We start from the raw sequence: 25,367 nt of genomic DNA, 5'->3' as shown, positions 1-25,367 counted from the left end.
GTTCTGGAGAGACTGCACCCGTGGAAGAGATGACCCACGCCGGAGCAGTTCCATGAAGGACTGTGGCCCGTGGGAGGGACCCCACAATGGAGCAGGGGAGGAATGTGAGGAGTTCTTCCCCCGACCATGAAGCAGCGGCGTAAAACAACATATGATGAACTGACTGCAACCCCCATTCCCTCTTCCCCCCTGTGCCGCTCGGGGGGGGAAGGTAGTAGAGATAATGTTAAGCTTGGGAAGAGGGAGGGGTGGAGGGAGGTTATCTTGTTCTCTGTCTCATTATCCTGCTGTTTGTAGTAATAAATGAATAGTTTTCCCCAAGTCGAGTCCTGTTTTGCCCGTGACGGTAACTTTAAGGATTTCTCCCTGTCCTTATCTCAAACCTCGAGCTGTTTTTTCCTTATATTTTCTCTCCCTGTTTTCTCGGAGTGTGGGGGGAGTGAGAGAGAGACTGCGTAGTCGGGTCCGATCGGGGCTGAACTACGACAGCACGATATCACAGGGGATGGAATAGCCCTTTGGCTAATTTGGGTAAATTAACCCCAGCTGTTAGCTAATAAGTTAACTATCCCAGCCATAGGGGCTACCAGCTTCAGTTCTCCACCCAGCTCAGGTAAATATTAACTCTATCCTGGCCAGAACCAGGACACTCCGACACCGAAAGTACCAGGAAGTCAAGCTCTTGCTGCTCCTCCCCGGCCATTGGCAGCTTTCCAGGCTTTCCCTGACGAACAGGGCTTCAACGATTACAACCAGCTGCACCTGGGCACCCACTGAAAAAACCCCGAAAAATAACAAACGTATGACAATTGCTCCCACACCGAAAGTGCCAGCCAGTCAAGCTCTTGCTGCTCCTCACCGGCCATTGGCCGCGCATCTACAGCACCACAGACATCGGGGCTCCGGGCTTTCCCTGATGAACAGGGCTTATACCTTTACCACCAGCTCCACCTGGCGGCCCACTGAAAAAAAACCCCGAAAAATCACGAACATTGGACGATTCCTCCCACACAGAAAATTCCACCAACTCAAGGTCTTGCTGCTCCTCACCGCCCATTCCCATCGCATCTACAGCGCCACAGACATCGGGGCTCTGGGCTTTCCCTGACAAATAGGGCTTCGACGTTTACCACCAGCTCCTAATGGGCGCCAACTGAAAACAAACCCCGAAAAATCACGAACATCAGACAGTTGCTCCCACACAGAAAGTGCCAGCAACACAAGATCTTGCTGCTCCTCACGGGCCATTGGCAGCGCATCTACAGCACCACAGACATCGGGGCTCTGGGCTTTCCCTGACGAACAGGGCTTCAACATTTACCACCAGCTGCACCTCGGCGCCCACTGATAAAAAACCCCTGAAAAATCACGCCCATCGGACGATTCCTCCCACACCGAAAGTGCCAGCAACACAAGCTCTTGCTGCTCCTCCCCGGCCATTGGCAGCCCATCTACAGCACCACAAACACTGGGCTCCGGGATTTCCCTGACGAGCAGTGCTTAAACGCTAACTGTCAACTGGAAATGGGCGCCCACTTAAAAAAAAAAAAACGAAAAATCACGAACGTCGGACGATTGCTCCCACACCGAAAGTGCCAGCCAGTCAAGCTCTTGCTGCTCCTCATCCGCCATTGGCAGAGCATCTACAGCACCACAGACATCGGGGCTCTGGGCTTTCCCTGACCAACAGGCCTTCGACATTTACCACCAGCTGCACCTGGTTGCCCACTGAAAATAAACCCCGAAAAATCACGAACGTCGGACGATTGCTCCCACGCCGGAAGTGCCAGCAAGTCAAGCTCTGGCTGCTCCTCACCAGCCTTTGCCAAGACATCTACAGCACCACAGACATCGGGGCTCCGGGCTTTCCCTGACAAACAGGGCTTTGACGTTTACCACCAGCTCAAAATGGGCGCCCACTGAAAGTAAAACCCCAAAAAATCACGAACGTCGGACGATTGCTCCCACACCGAAAGTGCCACGCAATCAAGCTCGGGCTGCTCCGCACCGGCCATTCCCAGCCCATCTACTGCACCACAGACATCGGGGCTCCGGGCTTTCCCTGGCAAACAGGGCTTCGACATTTACCACCAGCTGCACCTGGGTGCCCACTGAAAAAAAATCCCGAAAAAGCACGAACATCGGACAATTGCTCCCACACCAAAAGAGCCAGCAACTCAAGCTCTTCCTGCTCCTTATGGGCCATTGGCAGCGCATCTACAGCACCACAGACATCGGGGCTCCGGGCTTTCCCTGACAAACAGGGCGTCGACATTTACCAGCAGCTGCACCAGGGCGCCCACTGAAAAAAAAAAAAAAAACGAAAAATCACGAACATCGGACGATTGCTCCCAAACCGAATGTGGCACCGACTCAAGCTCTTGCTGCTCCTTACCAGCCATTCCCAGCGCATCCACAGCACTACAGACATCGGGGCACCGGGCTTTCCCTGACAAACAGGACTTCGACGTTTACCACCAGCTGCACCTGGGCGCCCACTGAAAAAAAAACCCCAAAAATCACATATGTCAGACAATTGCACCCACACCTTAAATGCCTGCCTGTCAAGCTCTGGCTGCTCCTCACCGGCCAATGGCAGTGCATCTACAGCACCACAGACATCGGGGCTCCGGGCTTTCCCTGACCAACAGGGCTTCGACATTTACCACCAGCTGCACCTAGGTGCCCACTGAAAAAAACCCCCGAAAAATCACGCTCATCCGACGATTGCTCCCACACCGAAAGTGCCAGCCAGTCAAGCTCTTGCTGCTCCTCACCGGCCATTGGCAGCGCATCTACAGCACCACAGACATCGGGGCTCCGGGCTTTCCCTGACCAACAGGGCTTCGACGTTTACCACCCGCTGCACCTGGGCGCCCACTGAAAAAAAACCCAAAAAAATCACGAACGTCGGACGATTGCTCCCACACCGAAAGTGCCAGCAACACAAGCTCTTCCTGCTCCTCCCCAGCCATTGGCAGCGCATCTACAGCACCACAGACATCGGGGCTCCGGGCTTTCCCTGACCAACAGGGCTTCGACGTTTACCACCATTTGCACCTGGGTGCCGACTGAAAAAAAATCCCCAAAAATCACAAACGTCGGACAATTGCTCCCACACCATAAATGCCAGCCTGTCAAGCTCTTGCTGCTCCTCCCCGGCCATTGGCAGCGCATCTACAGCACCACAGACATCGGGGCTCCGGGCTTTCCCTGACGAACACACACTCTCTCTCTCTCTCTCTCTCTTGCCCGCGTGCTCTCTCTCACACGCTCCCGCGCGCTCTCTCTCACACGCACGCGCTCTCTTCATCCACCTACTCCCATTTTGGTAAACATCTTTTGGTTACTTCCCAAATCCAACAGGGAAGATTATAAAGGATGTTGTAGTTTAGTCACCCCGGTAGTTGTGGTAGCCAATTTGTTCATCACATGTTACTAAGGTAGCTAAATTTGGGTGACCGTCTCTGGAAGAACGTCCTATAATGCTGTCGCATCAAACGAGACCTTGCCGTTATGTATTCTTTCAGTTACACATTACTGCTAAGATGCAGAAAAATATTACAAGGCTGATCATAAATCCAGTTAAACGATTGATCACTTTTAAAATTTAGGCTTCCAAATTAATTATCAGGCCTGTGCAGCTCACTCAGAATTCCTGTGAAAAACAAAAGAAAAAAAAAATATGCTCGGTTGAGGATGCAACAAGCAGTTAAAAGGAGGGTATTATCCACTGGGTACTGATGGGGTGTATTTTTCCTGCTTCCATGAAAAAAAGCCCACTGTTTGTGTTGCCCATCTCCCACAAAGGTGGGGCTGTCAGCAGATGCGTGACATTTCTTTTCCTTCAAGTGAATATCATTTCCGGTTAGACCACGTTGATACCACCTTGCTCAGCTCCTCGAGGGATAAACTGTAAAGACAGCATTGCTGACAGGTGCCTCGCAGTCCTCCTTCTGCGGTTTTCAAACAAGGACTGGATTGACTGACTGGCTAGGCCGGGGGGTGAAGCACAAGTCCCTACTTCCTGGATAGCATCTATGCGGTTATCTTAGCAGGCCAGCTCCTTCCCTGGTAATGGAGAACGGACAGTCTGCTGTCCCCGCTGCAGGACCGTTACGCCTCTGGCTTCCACAGAAACTGCACTCCACCCGTGGGAATAGCAACCGAGGCTTACTGTGAAACCTGCATTCGGCTCATGAAAGCAGCAACTGCAGACGAAATGAAAACGGAACAAACATTGCATCTTAGGGCCAGGAAACAAATACAGACATGGCTAGAGGGAAGACAGAACCAAACTGCTAGCCTGCATCAGAGATGCAGACTCCACAACTCTGCTGAGGAAATGACAGAGAGCTCTGGTGGGGGCGAGAGGAGCGTGGAATTAGAGGCAAATGAAGGACCGCTGACACAACGAGGTACTAGGGATGAGATCCAAACAGAGTACAGATATCCTTGGGGAACTGATGATGAAACACAGACACTGGATGGGGCGGAAGAACAGTATGAACGCTCTGACACAAATTGAAAGCCCGAGGAAGACTTGTCTCCTCAATTAACAAAGACAAAAAACTTGCCGCATACCTGAAGGATGGCCAGAGAACACAAGGACGCTTACAGGAAGCGACGTGCGAGAAACAGAGGGGAGCCAAAATACGCGGAGAAATAGAAAGCGGCTTGAAGGCGCAAAGGTATTGGGAAGAAATTGGAACAGACGGCACAGGATGCGTGAGGAAGATTAACAAAATGGAAGGTGGGACTAAATTACATCTCTGAGCATAAGGAATGACCCGATGAGATGTTCTGACAAACAAATATACAAATTACGTTCCAGAGGTAAAAGCCAGCCGAGGAGACCCTCTGAAGCCTCACAAAGAAATGGAGACAAGAGAAAAACCGTCTGAGACAAAAATAAAATTTTTAAAAGCTCAACGTGAGTGACAGACATAAAAAAATAAAAATATGCAGCTCAGTAACAGTAGACATAGAAATAAAATCCTAAAGTCAACGTGGTATAAGGCAAAAAGGAAAAAAGAATGCAAGTAGGGACAGAATGCTAGATAAAACTGGGCATAGAACAAAACAAATAGAAAACAGCACCATAAGAAGATGAAAAAATGAATAGACAAGCACAAGATGCAAAGTAAACAGGGAAGCGGAAATACAATTGAAAAATTGAGAGAGTAGGTGGGACATGAGAAAAAATTAAATAGACATGGGACCTGAATAAAAGCAAACATAAAAAAAAAATTTTTTAAACTGCAAGAAAAAAAGAAATGAAAATAGGAAAAAGGATAACAGACATATCAAAGTAAACAAACACATAGATAAAAAATAAACAAAACAACAAGGTACACTACAGACTAGAATGGAAAAAAAAAAATTACAATGACCCAGATAAAAAGACACAGAAAAAAAAAAAACGACACAAGGACCCACAAAGACATGAAAAAATAAGGAACCAATAAAAAATCATGAACCTGAATAAAAGTAGACAGAAAGAAAATGTTAAAGGTGACAGTGTACAGGACTCATAGAAAAAAAAAAAACCCAAAAATAAAGACCAAAAAAATCCATAAAAGGGAATGTATGAACAAAAATTTAATAGCAAGGGCATAAAGATAAAGAAAAAAATTAAAAACAGCCAAAAAAATTAAACAGAGAAAGACACAGAAAGAAAATGTAAAAAGCGACTGGGTACAGGACAAACTACAACATTAAAAAGTAAATATGAAAAATCAAATAAAAATAAAGAGGAGAAAGGTAAATTTACAAGGTGACAGCATACAAGACATACGGCAGAACATGAAAAACCAGAGAGAGACATCCTGATAAAAGTAGACGTAAAACAAAAATTTTTAGAGTGACAGCACACAGTAAACATAAAAAAAATTTGAAAGTTGACATAGAAAATGAAATAAACAAACACCAATGGTAAGAAGTTTGAAAATAAAAAAAAACACAGACAGACAAAAATGGAACGATAGGAACAGTTACCTAGAGAAAATTACACATAACAAGAAGAAAATTTGAAAACCGACTTGGTGACAAACAGGTAATAAAAAACACAACGAGGACTGAGATAAGATTAAACATACAAAAAAAAACAATTTAAAATCAAGAGGAATAAAAAAAATAAAGGCACAAAAAAAAAAAAAAAAAAAGGACACCTAACAACAACAGAACAATATTGACAAACGCACTGATATTATTACTTCTTCGGATACAAACCAAGCCCACTATCTTAACACTTTCTATACATAGAAAAAATTCCAAAAATCACCGTGACTAAAGAAAATTAAGAAACGATTTGGTTAAAAAAAAAAAAACCTGTGACTGCTATAAAAGTAAACAAAGGCAGTGGATCTTACAAAGAAAAGATTAGGAAAATAGAAAAAAAATTGAAATGTAAAAACAATGTGTTAAAACATGAACAACGGGGTAAAAAAATCACAAATAAGTGGTGTATAGCACAAACCAGAAAAACACTACACTAAATATTAAGCTGATTAAAATGAGACAGAAAATACGAAAACCTACGGAGATTAGAGAGATTGTTCTAGTTTCATCTAAGATGGACTTACATTTCCTCTCAATACCTAATGTGGTTTTTTTAATTTCCTATCAGAACAATATTGACAAACACACTGATGTTGTTACTTGTTCTGATACAGACCAAGACCACTATCTTGTCTTCCAGGGTCCGCTAATGTGCGGGTGCAGGAAACTGAGACGGATATACCTGGAACAGCTGACCCCGTCTAGCCAGAAAATACAATCCCCCAACCCAAACCTACACAAATGAATAACGACATAAAGAAAAAATTTTAAAAAGACAAAAATGGCAAACCAAAACACATCTGTGCAAAAAAATTTACAAGCTAACAGCAGCACCAAAGGATTAGAAATAATTGTGTAAAAACAGGGAACAGAAATAAAGTATGCATAGAAAGAGTATTTAAAAAACATGTGGTAACAAAGAAATAAGGGAAAAAATGAAAGATAGGGACAGCTAACCAAAATAAATGTAACAATAAATGGAAAAATCAATACCTCTAAGGAAACACTGAGACTAAGTAAAATATGAAAGAGCAATTTAAAAACGGGAAATGGGATAAAGGTAGAAAACATAAACAACTGAGATAATGGAAATAAATGAAAAAAAATTTGAAATCAACACAGGGAGCTAAACACATGTACAAATAAAATCTAAAAAGCGAGGAGGCTAACAAAATTCAAGGTATAAAAATAGATACTGCAAAATGAATACAAAAAAACCAATAAAACTAGACAAACTTTTTAAAGCAACAGAGATGGGGGAAATAACAAAAAATTAAAAAACATTGAGGGCAAACTAAAATGTAGATGTAGAAAAAAAATTAAAAAGCAGCAACACTAAGGAAGGTTGATAAATAATGAAAACTAACCAATGCAATAAACATAAAAAAACCTGAAAAAAGCACAGGGCATTCCCAAAATAGACAAAAAAAAACCCAAAAAATAGGAACAGCACACTAAAACCAAGATAGAACAAAAACTACAAAAATCACAGGACTGGATAAACACTATACTGTTTTGGTTTTTTTTAATAAAAGTAGAGTACACATAGAATAAGCAAGGAAAAAGCAAGATCATTCAAGTAAATAAATAGAAAAATTAAACCGTAAAGATGACAAACTCAGTCATGTAGAGATACTTGAAAAAGCAAGGTTGCAAATGAAAGGCAAAAAACATTGGCAAAAAAGCAACAACATAAAGACAGCAAACAAGATAAATGCAGAACATTCAAAAAGCAAAATGATTTATAGAAACAAGCATAAAAAAAAACCTGATGAAAACCTAAACCAGAAATGCAAAAAAAAATGTGAAAAGCAAATGCTCCAATAAATACAAAAAATGCTTCAAAAATAAATACAGCAAGGAGATTAAAAATCATAATATGTTAGAATACAGTAAGATTACAGAAATAATGAAAAAAATAACAAGTAGCAATATCAAAATAAAATAGAAATAATGAAATTGGGTGAAAAATTCCCAAATAACAGAGTCCACCTAAGAGACGTACAAAATTTAAAAATCAAGGACACTAGACATTGTTGGAATGTAATTAAAAAAAAAATAAAGATAGCAAAATAAAGACATAAACCAGATAGAAGTAAAGACAACATATCAACATCAATTGAAGATTAAAGAAATGACAAAAAAAAAAAGAAATTAAACACTCAATGTCAACCAACAAAAATAAAAAAAGGAGAAAGAGAATTTTGAAAGTCAGGATTCTGTGGAACAACAAGAAATTATTATTTTAAAACTGCAAAGAGCATAAAATTAGCCACTGAAATGCTGAAAAAGGAACGGGGAATAGCTGATAAAAGGAAATCTAAAAAAATAGGTACAGCACGGCAAAAAAGGAATTAGGAAGAAACTATCAAAATCAAGAATGCTAAGGAAATAAATAGTTTTTAAAAGACAGCACACAAAAGAAAAGTAGGTACGAAAAAGTGGTGAGTGTTAGAGAAAATAAGACAAAAAGTAAAAAAAAAAAAAAAAAAAAAAAAAAAAAAAGCAGACAGCTACCTAAAACAGATGTATTAAAAAAAAATGAAGAATTCAGACGCTAAGGAAACGTGACAAAAAATTTAAAAACCAATAAATAAAGACAGCAAGCAATATAAATATACAAAGTTTTTTAAATTACAGGCACTCCGGAGAATAATAAAAAAAATATTTACATCAAAATAAAACGAAGACAAAAAAAAATCTAATGGGGAACAACATTAACAAAACACTAGACATACCAAAAAAAAAAAAAAAAAGGCGTGGAAGGAAAAATACAGCCACAGAATAAACATTGCAAAAGCGACAAGAACACAGAAATAAAAGGGAAAAAAAAAAACCTGACCCCAAACTTAACCAGGTGTGTACAAAAATGTAAAAAGCAAGGATGCTAATAAAAAACAAGAAATAATTAGCATAAACACATCAGGACGGGGAAAAAAGATGATGAATGAATACACCTTTTAAAGTGAGGCAGATCACGGAAAGACATGTTAAAATTTCAAACTAAAAACGATAAACTAACATAAGCATATAAAAAATTTGAAATGTAGAGACGCAAACACAACATAATATCTAATTAAGGGACAACAAAATACAGAAAAGACATAAAAATAGAAAATTTAAACAGTAAAACATAACACCAATAAATAGAAAAATTTGAAAAAACACACCTACCTAAAACAATAGTAGAAGGAAAATTTATAAAATAAATGCACTTATAACAAAAAAAAAAAAAAATTTAAAGACAAAAAATAAAATAAAAATAAAATATCACAAGCTACAGGGATAAAGAAAATGAAAAAAAAAACAAAAAATAATGGTAAACTGAAACAAAAAAAGTAGAAAGAAAATTAACCATGCAAAGAGATGAGGAACAGAGGAAGAACCAAATAGGGGTTGTAAACTAAATAGATGAAATCACCGAAACTTAATTTAAAAGGTAGAAGACAGGCACAAAGAGATAAAAAACACAGGCAGAGAACACGAGATGAGTGGAGCTGTAAAGGCAAAACTTAGAAAACAACAGAGTACAATTCCCAGAAGGAACAATGAAAAAATAAGACCAAGGGGCTTTATTAAAAAAAAAAAAAAAAACTTAGCAACATCAAACTAAAACGTAGATAGAGAAGGAAAATCTAAAAAGCAACAGCTCTAGGGAAAACTCAGGGGGGGTGTGGGAAAGGTTAAAAACTAATAATGCTGAAAGACATAAAAGTAGAAAATTTTTAAAGCCCGAGGTTTAAGACAAGAAGGAACACACAATACAGTCAGAGAACTCAAACGCAAACAGAGGCAGATATTTGTAAAAGTGGTGGCACTAAAAACAGACAAGGAAAAAAAATGCAGAAAAAAAATAAGAGACCAATGTAAAGGTAGACATAGAGGGGAAAAAAAAAAAAAAGAATTAATGAAATAAAATACAAGAAGCATGAGGGAAATAGAGACAGCAGACCACAACAGAGATTTAAGAAGAATCTCTAAAAAGCCAGGATGCTAAGGAAAGACAAGAAACAATGAACAAAAAAAGCAAAAAGTAATAACTAAATCATGAAAAATACCCTTAAAAACGCAGAAAACAAGGACCTAACCAGAGGTAAAAATAAACTTCAAAAAGCCACCACACTAACGACAGACAAAAAATAACTAAAGAAGGGAAAAATCAAGACAATCACCAGCACGAAGGTAGACAGATGCTTTTTAAAGCAGTGACATTTAAGGAAAAAGAAGACAAAATGGTCTCGTGAAACCGAGACAGACACATAGAAAGAAAATTTTTAAGGCGAGGACACTAATGAAAGATGAGATAGAATTTAAAAACGAATACAGCAAATTAAAGGCTGGGAGGGAACTGAAATCAGACAAATATTTGCTGGACTGCAGGGATGAAGACCATAAGGGAAAAATTCTTAAAGGGGGACAGCAACCCGATACCGTAGCCTCGGCCAAAAGAAACTCTCCAAGATTCGATTCTGGAGTTTTAAAAAGCTGGCATTCTTTCATGACGCTGCTAGGTACACTGGGGATAGGTTCCACCTAGCGTACGTGTAGCAAATCGTAACGGACAAACCTTATCTTGCCCAACTCTATCTGGATGCAATACATTTCTCAGAATGTGTATACAAATTCATTCTCTTGCCTGGAACTAACTGTAGTACTCGCGTCTTACTTACACGTGTGCTTCAAGTCCTTTACGGTCTTCTGCACGGGTCTTTGGTGGTCTTCAGGACCCTCTGGGGACTGCTTTCTTGGAGTGCTTTAGTTGAACCTAGCTTTGAAGCATACGCAGCGTGGACCGACTCGTACGGCTCGCTGCTGCTGCTCGAATCGCGAGGCTGGCGACTTCCTCGAGTCCCTTGTCTGTCTGCACAAACCTAAAAGTTTTAAAAGTGTTTCGGTTGAGCACAAATCAAGCACAACGTGTCCACCGCAAAAGGCACAGCGCAATCTTCTCCCTTTCACCTTTTGCTCAAGGTAACCACCAAAGACAGACTTAGACATAAAAATGAAAAAGCAAGGGCGGTAAGAAAGGAGAAGACACGATTAAAAGAAAAGAGAGGAAAGGGAATAAAAGAGAGACAGAAACAGAATGTTTTAAAACAAAATAGGACTATAGAAATAAGTGGGGGAAAATGAAAAAGAAGCGCCAGTGAGCTAAAAGGGACGTATAAAATAGAACAAAGCAAGGGCGCTGAGGAAAGGCACCAAATAAATAAAAGAGAAAACAGGCAAATAGATTCAGGGAAGCGGATAAAAACAGAAGACTTGGTGATGGGTATCAGAGAAATCGAGAAAAAATTAAAAACCACAAATGAAAAACTGTAACAAGGATCTAGAAAGTTTTACAATAAGAGGCATGAATACAGACAAGAAATATATATATATTTTTTTAAAGATAGCAAACAGAATAAAAGTACAAAGAAAAATGTAGATGCAACAAGGGCACTAGAGATAGTCAGGACACAATTAAAAAAAAAAATACAGATTGCAAAATAAAGGCCGACACCAGACAGAAGTAAAGAGAACATTTCAAAGGCAATTGAAGATTGAGGAAATAAGGAAAAAATGAAAACACAGTGCCGTCGAACAAAAACAAAAAAAAAAAGAAAAAGAAAGTGTAGAAACAGAATTTTCAAAGTGAGGGTTCTGTGGAACAAGAAGAAATTCTTCTGTTAAAAACTGCAAAGGGCATAAAAGTAGACATTGAAGGAATGCTGAAAAAGCAATGGGGAATAGGGAAATAAAAGGAAAGCTAAAATTATAGGGACAGCCAGCTAAAAGAGACTTAGCAAGAAAGTTTAAAAACTGAGAATGCTAAGGAAATAAATAGATTTTTAAAAGACAGCAGACGGAAGAAAAGTGGGCACAGAAAAGTGGTGCGTGTTAGAGAAAATAAGACAAAAACTAAAAAAAAAAAAAATTACAAACAGCTACCTAAAACAGATGTATTAGGAAAAATGAAGAAGTTGGGGCACTAAGGAACGGTGAGAAATGATTTAAAGCCAAAACATAAAGACAGCAAGCAAGACAGATAAAGGTATATTTTTTTTTTAATTACAGGGAGTAGGGAAATAAACATGAAAAAAATAAACAGAGTTACATCAAACTAAAACGGAGACGTAGAAAGAAAATCTAAAGGGCGACAACAGTAACGAAAGAGGAGAAATACCAAAAAACAAAGACATGGAAGGAAAAATGCAGCCACAGAATAAACATTTCAAAAGCGAGGGGAGGAGGGAAATAAACGGAAAGAAAAGAAAAGAAAAGAAAAAAAACCTAAGCCAGAGATGTAGAAAAACGTAAAAAGCAAGGATGCTAAGACAAGAGAAGAAATAATTAGCGTATACACATCGAGTGGGGAAAAAAAAGACGACGTATAAAGAAGCTTTTAAAAGTGAGGCAGATCAGGGAAATACATGTTAAAATTTCAAACTAGGGACCATAAACTAATAGAGACATAGCAAAAAATCAAAAGCAGTGACGCAAATAAAATACAAGAGCTAATTAAGAGATGACAAAATAAGGACAGAGACAAAAGTAGAAAATTGAAATGGTCAGAGATTAGAGCGATATAGAGAAAACTTTTAAAAAACACAACTACCTAAAACAGTCGTAGAAGGAAAATTTAGAAAGTAAAGGCACTAATTACAACAGGAAAAAATGAAAAATGTAAAGACAGCAAATAAAAATAAAAGTAAAAAGAAACTGTCAAAAGCGACAGGGATGAAGAAAATGAAATAAAATCGATAAACACTAATGGCAAACTGAAACGGAAAAGTAGAAATAAAATTTACCATGCAAAGGGATGAGGAACAGAGGAAGAACCAAATAGGGGTTGTAAACTAAATAGATGAAATTACCAAAACGTAATTTAAAAGGTAGAAGACAGGCACAAAGAGATAAAAAAACACAGGCAGAGAACACGAGATGAGTGGAGCTGTAAAGGCAAAATTTAGAAAACAACAGAGTACAATTCCCAGAAGGAACAATGAAAAAATAAGACCAAGGGGCTTGTCAGAGGTACACATATATATAAATAAAAATTGAAAACTAAGGGGATAAATCAAGGAGCAAGAATATATAAAAAAATATGAAAAGAGAGGGAAATGGAAGGAGATGGAGATATTAAGTTTGTGAAATTTATGTACTGAAGAGCAGGGGAATGTACTAAGAAACGGCGTCCAGAAGGGAGATACATAGAAATATATTTTTTAAATTATTGCGGTACAATGAAATGTGGGAAGACTAAACTAGGGACAGAGCTCCAGAGAGAAACATAAGAAAAAAATTTAAAGACTAGACAGTATGGGGCAGAGTGGGCAAAATAACAACATGTTTTTGGGAGCCATACAGATATGTGGATGGACAGAGGAGGAGACAGGGGAAAAGAGGATGGGAGGCAATTGCAGAAGGGATGCAAACCTGAACCCGAATGCAGAGAACAGGACAAGCAACTGACCGCAGCTCCTGGTGCTGGCAGGAGACCCTCACCGCCATGACTCCTCTCTCCTTCTCTGACGCTTGGTCCTGTACTGTGCCACCTGCCCGACCCTCAGCTGTTCGGCAAGCACACAGTGGACACCTCGATGCTCCTCATCTGTGAGGCTTCCCTGATACGTGGTGGCTCACGCGCATGGTGGACAGAGCTACTGAGCTCCCAACACAGCGTGGTGGTGTGTGCTCTGAAAAGGACAGCTGGGAGGCACCTGCCTCTGGAACCCTCTTGGACTCACTCCTCAGCTGGTTCCCCTTCATCAGCTCCCTCAAGCACTCTTGCCCTCTCTATCCCCTTTATAGCTGGAGCCCCTTCACACTGCAGGACCAGCCTCACTGGCCCCACCTGGGGCTGCCCCACCTCCAGCCCCAGCTGGAGCCCATCAGGAGCAGGGGCCCTTGCCAAAGCCCCACAGCACATCACCCCCTCCCCTGCAACTGTCTTCAGCCAAAAGCTGTGCCCTCAGGGGCTGCAAACACATCCAGGGGCACAGAGGAGGCAGGAAAAGTCTATTCATGAATGCACATTGAAAAAATCCCAGCAGTGAGTTAGCTACAAGGCTCCATCCAAAAAATGCAGCAGGACACAGGGAGAAAGAGGAAAGAGAAAAGCAGGAGGAAGGACATAGAGAAAAGGTGGGGGATGGGGAATTGGAAAACGGGATGCTGCAAACGAGAGATGTGGAGCCAGAGAAGTGTGTATAGAGAGGAGAGCCAAGACATTGTGTGAATACACAGAAAGACGGGGATAGGGTAGTGAATAAGAGACAGAGGGCAGGAGAGAAATGCAGAAGGAACCACCAGAACACCAAGATGAAGACAAGACAAGGAACGGTGAAAATTATAAAGGGGGGGCGGGAACATTGGCAAAAATCAAAACTAGAAACAGAGAGATAGATAGAGGTGGATGTAGAAAGGAAATTTTGAGAAGCAGCAACCTACAACAAACATAAGCAACCAGGAACTAACAAATTAGTGACAAAGAAACAGAAAGTCTTAAAAGTATCAGGGCACAAAACAGAGGGAAGAATTAAGAATTACAGACAGGGAGATGGAGAGTGGCAGACATACCAAGAAAATTTTGAAATTGCCAGGATACAGGTAGCATACTCAAGACTTAAAAAGTAGAGGAGCTGATCAGAGGGAGACATAGGAAGAAAATCTGAAAAGGGACAGGGTACGAGAAACACTATCAAAGAATTAGAATTAGGTCAGAGAAACAGGATAAGGTGGCAAAAAAAAATGTACATACCTACTGAGTTGGAGCGACTTAGGCAAGAATTAAAAAGATAGGGTTGGAGAGATAGAAAGAAAGTTACAGAAGTGGTCGGGTGCAAGAAACATAGCCAACGATTACAAGAAGACAGACAGGGAGCCCGATGGGAGGAAACTGCAGTGACTTAATATTGGATGGCTGCCGTGTGCCCTCAGAGCTGCTCTATAGCTCCCGCTCCTCAGCAAGACAGGATGACAAAATACAACAAAAACCTTGTAGGCGGACATACAGAGAGATCGCTCACCAATGACCATCACAGGCGTAAACAGACTCAACTTGGGGAAATCCATTAAATTTATTGTCGCTCAAAGTCAGAGTAGAATCAACAGAAATAAGACCAAATCTAAAAAGAACAGCTTTCCCCCACCCCCTCTCCCTTTTCCTGGTCTCACCTTCACTGCTTACTGCTGTACATCGTAGCCCTGAGCAACGCAGGGTGACACGGGGTGAGAGGTGCAGTCAGTTCATCGCATGTAGTCTCGGTCGCTACTTTGTCCTCAAACTCTTTTTATTGCTGCAGCCTAGGCTCTTCTCCACGGAGTCGCGGATTCTGCCAGGAGATGCCTCCGGCGCAATCTCTCTGCACGGTCACGCCTTCCTTCAGGCACATCCTCCTGCTCTGCTGTGGGGTGCTCCACGCGCTGCCGGACGACAGCCTGCCTGAGCGTGGTCATCACCACAGGCTGCAGGGAAACCTCTGCTCTGGCATCTGGAGTGCCCCCCCCAGCCCCCTTTTTCACTGACCTTGGCATCGGCAGGGCTGGTTCGCATTTTCTCTGTCACAGCTTGCGCGCAGCATTTTTTACCTGCTCTAAAACGTTCATCGCAGAGGTGCTACCGGTGTTGCTGACGGTCTCGGCTTTGACCGGCAGCAAAGGGGTCTTGGAACTAGAAGTGGCTGTGTCCAGCGCGGAGGCAGCTCCCAGTGTCTTCTCACAGAACCCATCCCTGCAGCCCCTGCCCGGCCCTGCCGCCACAGCTAACATAACCTTGCCACGTAACCCCAATACGACAGCAATCAGCCCCAGGACAGAGACGTGGGCTTGAGAAATAGGGCAAGGGAGCCACAGGGAGGGGCCCAGATGGAAAAACAATATCAATGGACTTCAGGCCATACAGGAGGGAGCACATGCTCCACATAAGCCCGAGAGCAATGCGGCGGCGTGGCAGCAAAAACTAAACCTACCTGCACGCACTGGCAAACACAGGATGGGTGCTCGGCCCTGGGTGCGGAAAGACTACACCTCCCAGGATGCTCCGCGGAGACATCATGGCGGAGCAGACGCCTCGTGCCTCAGGACTTCAGCTCCCGGCATGCTCTGCGAAGCCATAACGGCCAACCGCAAGCCCTGTACCCCAGGACTACAGTTCCCAGCATGCCGCACAAAGCAGCCGTTCCTGTGGGGCACACCGTTACCCCTGCGCCGAGCGCCACTGCAGAGCCTCGCAACCCCCAGCGCGGACGCTGGCAGCCCCCACCGCTGACTGCAGCACGCCGCAGCACGGCCGCGCCCCCGCCACTTCCTGTACCCGCACACAGACCGCGCCAGCCCGGCCGCTGCGCTCCTCGGGGCTTTTTCCGAGACCCGCCGGTCCATCGCCCGGCCCCGCTCAGCTTCTCCATCGCTGCAGGCGCAGCCGCAGCCCGGCGGCGCTCGGGACCGCTCCACGCCCCCCGTGGCTCGCACTGGCCCCTCCACGGCCACCCGGGGCAGGGCAGCACCAGCCCCTCCAGCAGCACCCACCCCTTTACAGGGAGGGGCCGTCTCCATCACCCTCACTGCCCGCACCTGGGGCTCCTCCAGCCCCGGCCCACAGCTGGAGCCCGGCAGGAACTGGGGGCCATCGCCTGACCCCCACACTGCATCACCTCCTCCCCTGGGCTCCTCACCTCCCATGGCCCCGGGCAAAGGGAGCAGAAACGCAGCCATGAAGTCAAAGGAGACAGCGAGTGTTTATTCAGTCACGCACATAAGTCCGAGCAGCGAGTCTGCTCTGGAGCTTGCAGCCCCCGATCCCCTCTCCGTGTCACTGGAACGACTGCCAAGTCATTCCAGGAGCCACGCTCGTTGGTTCGGCAGGGAACGTACGGTGGGTTGGCTGCGTCCTGGAGCGCCGGGCTGCTGGGCAGACTTGGAGGCTGCTAAAAACAAAGAGCAGGGCACGGAACACCACAAGAGAAGAGAAGAGAGGCAGCTTGCAAGACAGAGGGGCGTAGCGAGAAAGCACGAGGCAGGAAACAGGATAGCGAGAGAAGGATGGGGACAGAGAAGGACAGGGAGCCTGACAGAGGTGGGCAAAGAAGCAGTGGAGAGAGGAAGAGAGGCAGCAGAAAGAGGGAGAGGGAGCGGGACAGAGACCAGCAAAGAAGGATGGGGAGCAGGATGGAGATGCAGGAAAAACCTGAGCTGGGCAGTACGACAGGGAGGTAAAGACAACTAGGTGCAGGAAGCCAGACCGAGAGAGATGGAGAAAGCTAAAGCCATAACAAGAACAGGGCAGAGAGGGAGGAATGAAACAACAGTGAAACAACAGGGACAGGACGCCAGGACATCAAAGGTTGGACAGAAGAGGTGACAGCAAGGGGACAACACAAAACAAATCATACAGCTGCATGCTTAGAGGGCAGAGAGGGAAGAATTAAGAAATAGGGTCAAGGAGCCTGAAAAAAAGAGAGAGCTGGGAAAAAAAAACAAACAGTGTAGCAATGCATACAGAAAGAACAGGGGCAGAATGGAAAATCAGGTGCATCGGGGAGCCAGAGACGGCAAGCTGGATAAAGGAGAAAAGCGACACGCTAGAGGGCACAGAGGGAGGAAATGGAAAACCAGAGACTGGGAGCTGGACAGAGAGAGAGGCAGAAATTAAATGGGCAAGTGCGACAGGCCACAGGGCAGAGAGGGAGCAATGGATAAATACGGTCAGAGGACCAGGCAGAACACAATGTGAAATAATAGGAACACGACTGGCATACAGGGAAGAGGGAAGAATTAAAAAACGGGGACTGAGAAGCTAGACAGAATGACATGGAGAAACAAAAAAATAACAGTGACGGCTTACCAGACAGATAGGGAGCCGCAGGCAGAGAGAGATGGAGGGGAAACAATCAAATAGCGTGCAGCTGCAAGACAGAGAATGTAGAATTTAAACTGAGCATTACAAGCAGGTGGGCTAGCTTTGTGGGTTTAGCCCCTAGCACCCATCGCTGTGCAGAAATTACAGAAGTAAATACCTCTGCTCCGTGCGTAAGCCTGGCGTACTGCGCACTGGGTAAACAAACCCAGATTTGGGACAGCAAGAGGGATAGGGAGCAGGACAGAATGGGAAAGGAAAAAATGCTGGGAGGCTGAACAAAGGCAAAGAGAAACAAAGACAGAAAGCAGGGCACGGGAACGGAAGCAAAACAAAATAGCGATGGCCTGCAGGACCGAGACGGAGAAATTAAAAAACAACCACGGGGAGCAGCACAGAATGACAGAGAGAGAATAAAAGGACAGAGAGCAGGACAGCTCTGGAGGAAAAATCAACTGTGATAGGCAGTGGGAGAGAGATACCAGAAAAGGAAAAAAACAGTGAGGGAAAGAGAAAGGAAAGAAGAGACACCCAGCTGAACAGGGGAATACAGTTAGAAAAGACAGGAGAGCAAACGGGACACAGAGAGAAAAACAGAAAATAAAGTAGGAGGAAGCAGGGCAACAGGACAAAACCAGGAAAAAATAGGAGTGAGATCTGGACAAAAAAGGGAAAAAAAAAAAACTGACCAAGGAAAAGAGACAGAAAGAGGGACAGGGAGATGGCAGAGAAAAGAAACAGCAGCAGCAGGATGGAGATGGGAAAAAACCATCAACCTTAGATTGTCAGGAGGACAGAGAAGAACATGAATACAAGCAATGGCCTGCAGGACCGAGACGGAGAAATTAGAAAACAACCATGGGGAGCAGCACAGAATGACAGAGAGTGAATAAAAGGACAGAGAGCAGGACAGCTCTGGAGGAAAAATCAACTGTGATAGGCAGTGGGAGAGAGATACCAGAAAAGGAAAAAAACAGTGAGGGAAAGAGAAAGGAAAGAAGAGACACCCAGCTGTACAGGGGAGCACAGTTAGAAAAGACAGGAGAGCAAACGGGACAGAGAAAGAAACAAACAGACAATAAAGTGGAAGGAAGCAGAGGAAAAGGACAAAAAGAGGAAAATAAATAGGAATAGGAGTGAGATCGGGACAAAATGGCGGGGGGGGAAACACTGACCAAGGAAAAGAGACAGAAAGAGGGAGAAGGCAGAGAAAAAAAATGGCAGCAGCCAGACGGAGATGGGGGTGGGAAAAAAACCTTGGATAGACAGCAGGACAGAGAAGAACATGAATATGAGCAAGGATCGGGACCTCATTGCACTCTATAGCTTCCTGAAGGCAGGTTGTGATGAACAGGGGTTTGGCCTCTTCTTCCAGGCAACAAGCAGGACCCGAGGAAATGGCCACAAGTTGTACCAGAGGAGGTTTAGATTGGACTTGAGGAAAAACTTTTTCTCTCAAAGAGTGGTAAGGCACTGGAACGGCCTGCCCAGGGAGGTGGTGGAGTCTCCGTCCCTGGCAGTGTTCAAGAGGCGGCTTGATGAGAAGCTACAGGATATGGTTTAGTAGCTGTGGCAGCAATGGTAGTGGGAAGACGGTTGGACTAGATGATCTTATAGGTCCCATCCAACCATGTGATTCTATGATTCTATGATTCTATGAAAGGGATATAGCAAGAAACGACAAGACAGGGAGCAAGACAGACAGAACAAAAAAGCATTGAAAGAGAGAGAGCATGCACTTGTGAGAGCCACAGGGGTTGGAGAGATAAAGATAGATCTCAAAAGAGCTACAAAGGCACATCAACTTAATAAAAAGGGCCAGGGAACAGCATGAAGGCCCAGAGACAGCAAGAGATGAACAGGACGGAGTGAGAGGCAGAATGGAAGAAAAACAGCAACACCAAGCAAGACAAAGGGATAAAGCAAGAAGGGGAAGGGAGGACAGAGACAGGAAGGCAGGGACTCAGAGCAGCACGTACAGGCACAGGGAGGAAACAAATGCCAGAAAATAGACCAGAGAAACTGCAAAGAAAAAAAGAGAAGGATGCAGAATGGCACAAAGGGAAATAAAAGGAAAAAACAGCGATGGGCTGCAGGACAAAGCCAGAGGGTGGAAAAAAGGAAGAGGAGAGGGGAGAACAAGAGCCCAGATAGAAAAAGAAAGGGTGCTGTACAAGAAGAGAGAGAAGGGGAAAGAGAAAGACTGAGAAAACAAAAAAAAAATAGAACAAGAAGAGAGATACAGGGAAGCCAAGAAAATCACAGCAGCGTGAGAAAGAAAAAGGGAAAGAGAGGCAGCTGGGGGAGGGCCAAGGAGGCCCTGGGATGGAGAGGAGGGGAGAAGGGGCCCCGAGGGCCCGGGACTCACCGCAGCTCTCGGCGCTCCAGGGAGAGTTTGCCAGTTCAGACCCTTCTTTCTCTGCTCTTCCCTTCCTCTTCTGTCACTCCAGTTGCTTGACTGTCCCCAACCTAAGAAAAGAGGGGGATGCGTTACAGCTCTTATGAGACAAAGCTCCCTAGAAACGCAGCCTCGCTCACCCAGTACTTGACCGTGCCCCCTTTTTAAATTATGTGTACAGACCCTGCGGCGCTCTTTGGCGATCTAGCCTGCTGCGGCCTTCAAAACGGGATCTTCCTCACCCAGAGAGGCAGGCTGTCTCTTGCACGCAGCACAGGCAGCTGCCGGTCAGACGGCCTTCAGTTACGTCTTCCGGAATACCGATCCACAGTGACAGGTGGCTGCCTTCGTCCGACCGGACTGCGCACCAGCTTGCGGCTTTGCCACCCCCTTGCCCTTGAGAGAGTGGCTACCTGGAGCGGCTCCACAACCACCGCTGCCCAAAACAGCAGAGGAAAAGGCACTAAAAAGCAATGACAAAGAACAAAGACAAACTGTCAAGACACTAGGAATGACATCGACAGCCTAAAGCATCAGCCAGGCAGAGCTTGCAGCTGACCTTGTGCCGCGGTTTAACCCCAGCCAGCAACTGTGCTCGCTCACTGCCCCCGACCCTGTGGGATGGGGAGAGACTCAGAAAGGTCAACGTGACAACTCTTGGGTCTTGAGATAAAAACAGTTTAATATTAAGGAAAAAAACAACCACCACTGGTAAGGAAAAGCGGAACAAAAAAAAAAAATACAGCAAAAGAAAACCCAAGACATGCAACTGATATAAATGAACACACTTGTAAGTTTCTAATGAAAACATTTAGAGTGTTTTCATTTTAGAATGGAAACAATCTCCATAAAAGTTGGGGGTGGGGGCACTGGGTAAGTTGGGGAACACAGGCAGCACCCCAAGGATACCGAGACAGAGGGGTCATGGGGAGGCAGCGCCAAAAAGGGGGGCGTCGAACAGGGACACAAAACAAGAGTGCAGGGCACGCAACGGGCAAAACACAGGGGAAAAAAAACTCACAAGGGAGGAAAACCTCACACGGTGGGGGGGTGTTTTAGTGAAAAGCATTTGCAAGTGATACAGGGAATTAACGGTCTGCTAAATATTGCTTGATTTAGAAGACTGACTGTCTGCATACTGCTTGATTTAGGAGACTAACTGTCTGCTAGACAATGCCTAACAATCCTCTTTGCCTTGAAACTCACTTAAGCTTATCAGGGACTGGTACTTGTCAAGAAACTGGTATTCAGTCAAGGACTAATATGTCAAGCAAAGGACATGATAACAGGAGTCGTTCAGAAACTGCTGAAATCCCCAAGTGAAAGGAGAGCATGGGTGAATGACTGAAGTTCATCTAGAGGAAGATCAGACCCCTGAAGAAGTAAACGACCACCAGAGACAGATCTGAAATGCTAACGCAAGTGGTTTTTTAATAACCCCGCCTCGCTTATGCACATGTATGTCTGTATTGTGCAATCCTAGGAATGTGTGTACCTGCACCGGATACATTTTTGGTAAAATGTGCTGTCAGTGTGCATGCTTTTGGAGAAGCAATCCCCCACGCACCCGGTGCCAAATAAACATGCCTGCTTTATAACTCTCTCCGAGTTGTAGAGTTTGATCCACGCGTCAGGAGAGCTGAGAAACACAGAGCGGGACAGTGGGGACGGATAGGAGGGAGAGACGGACACGCAAGGACAAGGGGTACGTGCGGGAAGAAAGGTGCGTAAGGATGACCTATAGCAGGGAGTCCACGCAGGACAATCCACAGCACGTAACTCACCCGGCATAACCTGCACGAGATGACCCACACCGGACAATGGACCCACACTGCGTAATCCCCAGCGAGAACCCCTCCGTCTCCCACTGGGTCACACCAACTATCCCCAAATTGAGTGGCTTTTTTTTTTTTCCTTGTCCAGAATATTTTTTTTCCCATGGCCAGACTATGCTCCAGACCACACCTCATTTGATTTTTCCTGTGTCTGAATATTTAGTTAAAAGACTACAGAAGGAAAATCACCACATTCTTAACATTCACTCTAAAATCCATGCGGCAAGTCCCTTAGGAAAAATGCAGTCACGCATCGCAGACGTACCTTGTACTTGCAGACTGCTGCGGCTCCTTTCCATCCATCTCGTACTTTCACGGCCAAGGAAAGGGCGACCATGGTGAAACGCTGGCAGCAGACATTCAGCAGAGAGAGGGAAAAACCCCTTAGTTTGAAGCTAGGCAGGAATCTAACTCTTCCTTTTGGGGCGAGGTTTCTCAGGACTAAAACCACGTGAAGGACAGAGTATCTTGCAGCACCTTTGGTACAGCTGCTGATACCGGCCTTTAAAGCTTTTGCATTTTTCAGACACCCGGGCCTTTTTTTGACTCATTGGCAGCTTTAGTTTCACTCGAACCGCTGTCCTACATACAGGCAGGGGACAGACACAGATGCCTACATACATTTTCTCAACCCTAAGTACAGCCGAGATCTCCTCACCCTCTATGTGCCAAGTTGAATATTTGTTTGTTAAGGAGCACAGCAACACTTCTGTCCTCGTGAACTGCCTCCGAGCAGAGGAGGGCTCTGGGATTTCCTGGACGCCAGTGCTCCCGCTTTCACTGTCAACTCCGCAGGGCCACCCACCGGAAAAAAGGCCTCAAAATAACGAACGTCAGACGATTGCTGCCACACCAAAAGTGCCAGCACTGAAAGCTCGTGCTGCTCCTCGCCGGCCCTTGCCAGCGCCTCTACAGGCCCACAAACGTTATCCAGCCTAGAGACTGCATAAAAGGCAGACCGCCCCAGGCTGCAACACTCTTGCCCAGCGTACACTGACCAGTAACGTCTCCCCCTTCACCTTCCCGAGAGAGACTGTTCCCAGGGAGCCCTCTTCCTCCCATCAATTTACTACACCCTCCCTGCAGTTTTCAACCTTGTTCCCTCCTCAGCTGTGGTCCCTCAACTTAGCTCTCAAACGGCCAGGAATCAGATTCCATCCTCAAAAGAACAACCCCATGCTAACTAAGATGGCGCTTCCTCGCCCAGCTCCTCATCACCATCTGCAAAAAAAAAAACCCCAAAAATAAAACCTACCAAACAGCACCGCCCTTCAACATCACACCACTTACCACCAATCTCTTCCATGGCACTCTCCTCCTCAAAAGCGCCGCAGTGCTCTGCTCACCGGCTCCACTCATTGCCAAGAAGTCCGACGCCGCAACTGCCGCTCGTGGTGCTTCAGATGCTGAGAGACGCAAAGCTCAACTTACTTTTTCTGGGGTGTAGGTAGAAAAAATAGGTGTCATACCAAGCTAACTAGAAAAGTATGTCATTACATGCAATGACAACATTATCAAAAACCACCTGCTTTAGCTTCCTACAAGAAAACAAACGCTCCAGGCTTCATTTCTAGCAAGACCATGCATGCTATCTAACTTCTACCACAGCTACGTTCTGGACAGGGCTGAATGACAAATGTAGCAGAACGTGGTGGCTCGCACACGTGGCCGACAGAGGCACGGAGCTCCTGGCACTGCGTCCTGGTGTCTGCTCTGTCAGGGAGGGCTCAGATGGACCAGCCACTCCTTGCTGGAGGCACCTGCCTGTGATTCACTCCTCAGTCCCCTCCAGCAGCCATGCCCAGGCGGCCCCCTTTACAGCTGGAGGCCCCTCATACAGCAGGGCCAGGGCCACCCTCAGCCTCACTGGACCCATGTGGGGCTGCCCCACCTCCAGCCCCAGCTGGAGCCCATCAGGAGCAGGGGCCCTTGCCAAAGCCCCACAGCACATCACCCCCTTCCCTGTGCCTGTCCTCAGCCATCAGCTCTGCACCCAGGGGCTGCAAACACATCCAGGGGCACAGAGGACGTCACAGACAGTGAGATACAGAACAGAAAAAAAAAACCAGTGACAGTACGCAAGACAAAGAGATAGAGAAAGAAAGATAAGAAAAGAAAGAGAGAGATAGAAAGGCAGAGGCACAGGGCAGGCATGCAGAGGCGCAAAGAAAAGCAGGCCAGAAAACAGGCTGGAGAAATTAGTTGGGGGGAGAAGACGGATGCAGATCAGGACAAAGAGATGGAAAAGGCAAAAACAGCAATGGGCCGCAGGACAGAGACAGAGGACAAACAAAGGAAGGAAAGGGAGCAGAACAAAAGTGCAGGGATACAAAACAAAAGGAAGCGGTAGAACAAGAGATTTAAAGGGAGAGAGAAAGGGGGAAGAGCATACAAGAACAGACAGAAGAGGAGAGGTAGAAGGAAACAATAACAACAACAACAAATCACAGCAGCTTGGGAAAGGTAGGGGTCACGGGAGCGGCAGGGAAGGACAGGGACGCACAAGAGAGGAGGCAGAGCCCCAGGGGCCGGGGACTCACCACAGCTCTCACTCCCGGCACTGCTGGGAGAATCTGACAGGTCAGATGCTGCTTTCTGCTTCTCTCCTCTTCTGTAACTCCGACCACTTGGCTGTCCTCCACCTAAGAGAATACGTGGGTGTCCTACAGCTCTTAGACAAAAAGCTTCCTAGACACGTAGCCACCCACCCACCCACGCTCGCTCGCGCGCTATGTGGCCGTACCGTGCTTCAGGTTCCACGTACAGACTGTGCAGTGCGCACTGGCGGTCTGGCCTGCTGAAGAGTACAAAGAGGGATCCTTCCTCACCCGGAGAGGCAGGCTAGGCTCTCTCTGGCCTGCAGCGGGAGGCAGCTGCTGGCTGGCTGGCCTTTGGTTTCTTCTTCTCTACCTTTCTGTGGCCTCTCCAGCTTCAGCTGCAGCAGCTCCTCTCCACAGGCAGTAAGCGCTCTGTTACATGACATAAATGTTGAAAATTAAATATCAGTATGAGGTGATTCTTGCTAACTGTAGAACTGTAGTCACATAGGTTAAGTTTTATACGAAATCTATTTGTCCTTAGAGGGAGTGGGACCCTAGATATATTATAATACGCATTTGTTAGAAGCTAGCCTAGCATATCTTTAATACAATGGTAAGTCCCAAACACCACCTGCAGAAATAGGCCCTGAGCCATCACTTTGGAGCCAGGAAAATCAAGCAGCACCGCGACCTGT

At 45.1% G+C, this 25,367-nt stretch overlaps 1 long non-coding RNA gene across 2 annotated transcripts; it reads right to left on the bottom strand.

Moving 5' to 3' along the window:
- Nucleotides 1-16,762: 16,762 nt before the first annotated feature.
- On the bottom strand, nt 16,763-24,776 carry LOC147596100 (uncharacterized). 2 transcript variants are annotated; one of them, XR_015261606.1, is made up of 2 exons: nt 24,673-24,776; nt 16,763-16,970 (listed from the first exon to the last, which is right to left on the bottom strand). It is a non-coding gene; the product is annotated as an uncharacterized LOC147596100 (long non-coding RNA). The 2 variants fall into 2 exon arrangements; XR_015261607.1 differs by lacking the exon at nt 24,673-24,776 and adding an exon at nt 20,268-20,405.
- Nucleotides 24,777-25,367: the final 591 nt, after the last annotated feature.

This window comes from Chlamydotis macqueenii, unplaced genomic scaffold (assembly GCF_036417535.1).
Source record: "Chlamydotis macqueenii isolate bChlMac1 unplaced genomic scaffold, bChlMac1.mat HAP1_SCAFFOLD_174, whole genome shotgun sequence".
Classification (NCBI taxonomy): Eukaryota; Metazoa; Chordata; class Aves; order Otidiformes; family Otididae; genus Chlamydotis; species Chlamydotis macqueenii.
Note: the sequence above shows the minus strand (reverse complement) of the source record. Positions and strands in the feature narration are given on the sequence as shown.